The sequence below is a fragment of the Hippocampus comes genome, unplaced genomic scaffold (assembly GCF_001891065.2).
Source record: "Hippocampus comes isolate QL1 unplaced genomic scaffold, H_comes_QL1_v1.1 scaffold381, whole genome shotgun sequence".
Lineage (NCBI taxonomy): Eukaryota > Metazoa > Chordata > Actinopteri > Syngnathiformes > Syngnathidae > Hippocampus > Hippocampus comes.
Genome location: NW_017805016.1, coordinates 882,552 through 890,492, shown reverse-complemented (window position 1 = coordinate 890,492; position 7,941 = coordinate 882,552).

Here is a 7,941-nt window from a genome sequence, read left to right as displayed (position 1 = left end):
ACTAACTAACAGCCAATCAAGAGTGGTCAATAGTCACAGACAGCCAAACGCCATTTCGCATCGTGTGATCAATGGCTCATTCATTCCAATCATATCTTTAAAGCAGAATGACACAAAAAGCTCTTAATTCTTTACAATTCTAAACTTTTGTTTAGTCAGGTTTGTTCCTGTTGCTATTATGGGTGACTGTGGATGGTATGATAAACAATGACTTCTCAGCCAAGTTGATTACTTGCTATATTGATTGATCGTGACTAGCAGAATTAATTTAATGACAGAGTGCAGCTTCTCAAAAAAAATTACATTCAGATCAGTTATGAACTTATTCTTCATTCCATCCATCATCAATATCTCTCACATGCATCCAATGCAAATAATTTGTTGCAGAATGTCAAGGAATCTAAGAATGCTGCTTCTATGTCAAAAAAGACAGAAAAATCACAAATATCCAAACGATTCCCTCGTGATGGTGGCAAAAGAGTGACAAGGGGTGGTCAAACAGGGATGTACCAGCAACACGCGTTTTGCACTAAAATGGTTCCTCCCCCCCCAAAAAAAGAAAAAAATGCAAATAGTTGAGCTTACTATAAAATGAAATAGTACACTAAATATTAATACAACAAATTTTGCCTACTTACTATTACACCTGTCAAGAAAATTATCTCCAACCCTACAAGCCGAACAATAAATAATACAGTACAACGAAATTATAAATATTACCCCACCCAACCCCCCCTCACACAACTAATTCAGTGCTGTTGATGCCATGCACTAGCTAGTTCCACATTTTCTTTCTTATGGCCGACCCCCACACCCCCCACGGATGAGTGAATCCGTGTCAGGATCCAAGTGTGGGAGGTACTTGGAAGTTGTAAATCTCTCGGCTGGCGAAGCGAGCGCACACTTGCAGTGAAGACGCCAACGAAACACACTGCCTTGCTCCATCCCAGCTCGTGACGCACCGTGCCCGGGCCACTCGCGTTGTTCTCCACCCCAACACCTTCTCGCCTCTGACCTGTGGGAAAGAAAGAAGGGAGGGCGGGCGGTCAGACGACGTCCCTTTGCCCAGACATTTACCGGGCGGATGAAGCTCAACGGCGGACGAACTGCGCCCTGATGTCACGCTCTCCACCGCCGCCGCCGCTGGCCGCAGCTGCTTCTCCGCGCTCCTCTCCGGTGCTCTTCACTCGTCCACCTCCACCCCCGCCGGATCTCTCTCCGCAGCTGCAGCCACTTGGGAACCAACATCGCCGGGGGAGCTTTGCCTTTACCACCTGAGTGACAACCTTTCGGACCGGAGGCAAAAGGTAAGACTGGCTGCTGTTTCCTCGTTTGAAGTGAGTTTTTAATACACCTGCTTGATTGTTTTATTATTTTTTAAAATAACATTTTTTTTATGTTAGGTGGAAAGAATCGAGCGTAATGAGCTGTGCCCCAGTTTGGTCATTCTTCGCAGTTGGCAGCCTTGTTAGTTTGCAATTAAGCAAAAATTTGCCTACGTGAGGGCATGAATGGTGCACCCCAAACAGTGGGGGCTTGTCTCATATTTTAACAAGCAATAAAAGTAAAAAGCAAACGCAGGGGTCACTGTGGAGTATGGTTGGGCGAATTTTCGGGTTCGCGCACAGTACCTTGACTTACGACTTGAATGTGTTCCATAACCAAGCCCATAAATCAATATCTAAATAGAGAGGTACATCCTATCAGTATTATTTCATTGTTTTAATAAAGCAATATCAATGAATTGCATTGAACAATTAGGCATCCTAAAATTATAATGCAATGGAATGAATTGGTTGAAGTGCAAATAAATAACATTTTATGACACATTAGTGTCATTGTGTGTTGAGGTGTGCCTTTAAGGGGCATGTCCTAGTGAGCGTTTGCACGCCGGATGACCGGGTGAGTGTATGAGTATGATGCCGCCTAAATGATAGCAGTCGACGGGGTGGGTGGATGTTTGACTGGCTATTTTTGGTCCCCATTTCAAAATGTTTAATTTTTCTGTGTGTGTGTGTGGGGGTGGGGGTAAAGGAACGCCCCCGCCTCCCTCAAAAATCTACCAGGCTTTTGAAGTTTTAGGTACATTTTTAGGTAAATTTCCTTCATTTCTCAGTATCTTCACACAAGAAGCTGAATGACTCAACACAGACATATGCAGTAGGTGGGAGTCTGTAAGAGTATTTCTGGTGCTAATCCAAATTAAGATTGTGAAGACATTCCGGCTCCTCTGAGTGCCATTCTAGTTCATTCCAATGTTTCCCTTTACTTTCTTGAAAAAAAAAAAGTGACCGCGTGACCCCATGGGGTATATACTGTACAGGGATTATTATACCAGGGGGTCAGATGATAGGATACAGTTTGAGCTTTTTGGAGCACATCCTTTGAGGTTTTACAATGCTTGCTTTGGGAATTGCATGACATGATGTCACAGGCCAGAGGTTAGCCTCCACTGTCGTAGCGAGTCAGTCGGTTGTGGTGTTTTAAAAGACATGCAATTGTTCACGAAAGTCAGTATAACCCTCACATTTTTTTTGTAGTGTTACATCTTTTCATGGAATAACAGTGAAGAAATAATTTCTTACAATGCAAATTAATAAATGACCATCTTGCATAACAGTGTAGATTTACCGTATACAGTTTACACAAGATCAACCCACAACCATTCATGTCTCAACCACCTGCAACAAAAGTGAGTACACCCCTCTGTGAAAATGCTGGAATCATATTTTTGGGGGAAAAGGTTATAAGCCCGGGGACATTTTGTACATAAAAATAACAGTGTATGTTAGTGTGCTCTCAGAATAAATCAATCCACAACTATAAAATTAATGTCTAAACCACCGGTAACAAAAGTTAGTACATTTACACAAGTGATAATGCCGAAGTTATGCCCAATCAGCTATTTCCCTCCCCTGGTGTCATGTTATTAATCAGTGTGTCAGGTGTGAATGGGGAGCAGGTGTGTCAAGAGGGTGTTTGTGATCTTGTTGTAGCCTTGGTCAGCGGTTCAAGTACCACTTCACAAAATACTCAGCTCTCCAAGTACCACCATCATGACCAACACTAGAAAGTCTGCAGCCCAGCCATTCGGCTTTTCTAGCTTTCAAATCTGAAGGGCGGTTAAATGGCTGGATTCTATTTGGACTAATATCCTCACTGAGGTGTGAACAGCCCAACAATTTTCTAAATTCCATGACCAAAGGACAAGCCAAGTAGTTGAACCATTTTTTTTCACCATCCCATCACCATTGTTCTTAAAATGGCACATGACACCAGGGATGGGATTGCGCCTGATTTGGACAGTTTCACCTAGGGGTGGACTCACTTTTGTTCTTTGGACATAAATGACTGAGTGTTGAGTTATTTTGAGAGTACAATGAATTTATATTGAGACACAAGCTGTATGTTGATGACTTTATATTGTAGGAAAGTGTCATTTCTTTCGCGTTGTCCCAGTAAAACATACACACAATAAAATATTTACAAAAGTGTGAAATAGTGTATTTACTTTTTATTTCTATACGTCTGCTCTTGCTGCTTTGTCTAACATTAGAGTCTAATCGAATAAGTTGTAAAAGTGGAGTCATGTCGGTGCTGGGATCAGACGCATCCTCCTCCTCCTCGCTTGTGTTCTTTCATCTTCCTCACAATGAAGGCCTCTAAATGGCCCAAGAAGGATAAAAGAAATGGAACAAACTCTCCACGTTGGTAACACGCGCTCTCCTTATTGTTATCATTTGAAATAACGTAATGTCCGGTGATTTTTCCCAAGAGATCATTTCCCCGATGTCTTTTGATGTGGCTCACAGGAGAGGACTACATTTCCATTTTTCCGTGTGATGCGCATTGTGTTGCTGTGATTTAGGAGGCACTTAGGACGGCAAACCGTTGTGAAGTGTAATTGCAAAAGACGCTAAAAGGATTAGCGGAATGTTCCGTTGTCATTGCCTGCTCCATTGACATGCTTGCTGGTCCTCTTTTTAGTCTTATTTTAGAAGAACAGAACAGAATAGCAGTCTAGCGCTGCTGATGTGTCTGTGTGTTTGAGTCTTAAAAATTGTGAAAAATCAGATCAGATCGTTATTTTCGCTCCCAGACGCTGTGGGCGTGTCCGCTCAACTGCCAATCAAATACCCCAATTTCAACCTGAAAAAATGAATGCGCCTATTCACAGCCAACAACGAGGCACTTTAATCCCAAGTGACCATGACATCCAGAAGCCCACTACAAACGTTGGCTGTCAAGTCAGACCTTTTTTTTTTTTTTCATCTTCCCGTCCCACCCTAAGCCCCCGGCACTTTTCAACCATTCTCTGTGTAATATTCACACACTCATGGCAAACAGCGAGGCACTAGAAAGTGACCACGGCATCCCAAAGCTGTCCTCATGCTCGCTGTAAAGTTGGACTTCGGTTAGAAAAAAAAAATCCTCCTTCCACTTTGCACCTTTGCACATCTCCGCGTGACATACTTCTATTCACACTCGATTTTTGACAATGAGACACTCTAAAGCAGAGACGCCATCCCGAAGCCCCTGCCCATATGCCAGCTGTCAAGGTTGACTTGAACGAAAAAATCCCCCCTCCTTGCTCTCATGGTCGACGACAAAGCACTCTAAAGTGGCCACACCATCTTGAAACCTGAATCCCCAAGCTGGCTGTTAAATTGGACTCGTTAAAAGAACACCCCCGCCCCTCCCCCCACCACCACCACCACCCCCTTCGCTCTTCTGCTAGTCTCTGTAAGTCATCCACACACTTACAGCTGTCAATGAGGCGCTCTAAACTGAAGTGGTCCTGACAGCCTGAAGCCCTATACACATGCTGGCTGTGAAGTTGGATCCCCTCCACCCACCCCTCACCTCCTTCTTGCTCTTTCACTTTTCTCTGCATGTACTCATTGGCCAACAACGAGGCGCTCTAAAGCAACTGGCGTGCTTTCTGAAGAGAAGAAGCATTTTCAGCATCGATGTTTGATTCTTATTCTCGCTTGATTGCATTTCTTGACATTTTCTGTGAATAATACACAAAACTGAAGGAGGAAGTTCAACAGTATGGTAGAAGGTCATTTAAAGTGTGGAGGTGTGCAATTTTATCTAGCTTAACGGTTATTTTTTTTTTCTAGGCTTGCGCTCTACTGAGTGCCATTACCGCTGACAACGTGAGGCATTTTAGGCCTTTTTCTTAATTTGTCAGTGAATAATGCATGAATGTTAATTGAAAAAAAAGTTCACAGATGGTCTTCCATTCTGATGAATCCTTAAAGTGTCTTTTACGGCATTTTCGTTATTTAGATGATGTAGGGAATACATTAAGGATAGTCATGGGCCTATTTTTTTTCCTCCTATTTTTTTTGGTTTCTGTCTTTCTTTCTTAATTCAAGAGAGTGAGCTGAAAATGTCATCCTGTGTTTAAGTCTGCCCGGGGTCCTGTGTTACTTATTGGCGCGTTATGAATTAACATCCATCCGCCTGCTATAGTGATGTCTTGCATTCTTACTAGGCCATATTTAGCTGAAGAAGGGGTGATGTCAAGTTGGAATTTTAAAGGGCACATTTAATGGGAAAATTGACTTTTTAAGGAAACTTTCATCTGCCTATGTCTGAAAAGCTCACTGACAAAAGGTGAAAGACGAACCAAAGCTACGACATGCCTCTGGCAAAAATGGTGACGACCCTATGCAGCCTTTTTTAGATGTCTCCCTCTTCCAACACAGCTGTTTCAAAGGATGAGAATTGTTATCAGGCTTCTACAACGCTTGCTGTTGAGCAAATCAGTTGAATCAGGTGTGTTGGAGGAGGAGGGAGACATCTAAAACAGGCTGGATAGGGGCTCTTGAGGCCCGGCCTTGGACACCCCTGGTCTAAATGAAGTTCCTCCTCTGAGTTCAACGTAGTTGCTTTCCCCCAGAGGGCGCCAAAGCAATATTTTCTATCAGATATGGGTTTAGCCTGAGCACAAAAACAGCATAGGCAAGTTTCCATCGAGTATTCTGAAAGCGATCAGCAGATAAGCTGTAGGAAAATAATGAATCAAACGTGTCCTTCTAAATCAAATACCATCTTTCATAATTTGTTTAACCAAGTCAAATTTTCTTCCCAGTAATCACTTTGATTTTGAGAAATACAACAAACTGTGATTTAATTACATGTAACCCCACCCCTTCATCAAAGCCACGAGCCACACCCTGCTTTGACCTAACTCATGTCACCTTCTGTATCGGGCGAAAATGATTTGCATTAACGTAGCTTGAGGTTTAATTAGGGCAACTGACATTTGTTTAAAGTGGATATTATTTCAATTACAATTAATGTACACCATTCCCAGCGGAGTCTTGGCGGCAGAAATAATAGAGCTCATTTGCTTCTCTTTTGGAAGTGGCTTCTTGCCACCAATGTGTGCGTTGTTTGTTTTTATCGCTCGAAGTGACAAATACAGTATGTCTGCTTAATATGCACGAGATGGAGTACTTTTTTTCTGTAAATGGGTGATTTAAATTACAAATGCATGACTGCAAAGGGAAATTACTCAGATTGCTTGGATATGTCAGAGCAAAAAAAGCAAGTGGTTTTGATTCGGGACAGAAGTGATCGATCTGGACTGGTTGCCAGTCAATCACAGGACTCATAGAAAAAAAACATCCATCCATTCTTGATCTCTTGGGGGAAGTATAATGCAGACAAAGACGTACAAAGAAGAAAAAAAATATGAGTAATTTTAGTCTCTCTACCTGTATTGCTCCACCATTGGTATTCTAATAGCCATTTGTGAATGGGTTGCTTGGCACCCCCTCTGCTATTTGTTAGCCTGTCCTTCGGCATTTTTAAAATTTTTTTTTTTTTTTAGCATTAATCTAAATGGACCTCGTAGGGTGAAGCTATGTGGTTGTTTTAAATACCCAATGTGTAAATCTCTTTGCGACAAACAAGACAGCGGCACAATACAGCTGTAGCCAGAAAAAAAGACGCATGCGTGCGTGCCGACTCCCACCGCAGCGAAGTTGAGAGACAGCAGAAGGAAGGAGTAGTTCGAGTGAATGACGTATGTCAACAAGCGCACGTGCAAACGACGATTTGTCGAATCCATAACTATCATGTCCATTTTTTCTTACCAAACGATAAGTCAATTTAGTAATTATCGTGACAGGCCGAGCCTGACATGCTTATCCAGCGCATGTGTCTTAGATTTTTGCTTTCAAGTCAAAGATAAAAGTTGGCTCAACGACAGCTGGTGTCTCAAAAGCCAGAAAATCAGACAACAAACCACTTTTACAAACTGTTGATTTTTGTTTCTACTGCCTTAAGGAAAGTTTTTTTTGTGTTGTTTACGAAAGGGTTAAAGAACACATTTTAATTCACGTTAATAGGTTGCTGCTGCTTGTGCTGTGTGGTGTTCATCCCTCCATCTGCAAACATCCCGGTGTTTCCCCGCATCAAGTCAGCACGATGGTAACTTGGGCTGATTATCGTTCTCCCTCGTGCCCTGCGCCGCATGGCGAGAGGCCCTCGCGCTTGGCTGGACTGTCATGACGCGTAACGAGATGTTTGATGGTGGGTAGATGGCGCATAATGAAGCAAATGAGAGTTAGTAGTAGCAGTTAAAAAAAAAAAAAAAAGGAAGCTTATTCATTATTCAACGTCTTTCAGTGAAGCCGCTTCTATTTGTATAGTGCAAAATCCCAGTAGAGGCTGCCCATGATAATGTGGAGCACGTCCAGATTGTTGGCTTTAATCTGCGGAGACTTAACACAGCCTTGAAAGCAAGCAGCAACAAGAACGAAGCACCAAGGTGGGAAGAAAGCGTTCAAGAAGTTGGAAGTATCCCCTCGGGGATCCCCCAAAATATTGCAGACAACTGTCAACAAAGAAAGCAGATAGTCATCGTTATGTCAAGATCTATGCTAATTTCCAGGAGCTATTATGTTTTTATTTTATTTATTT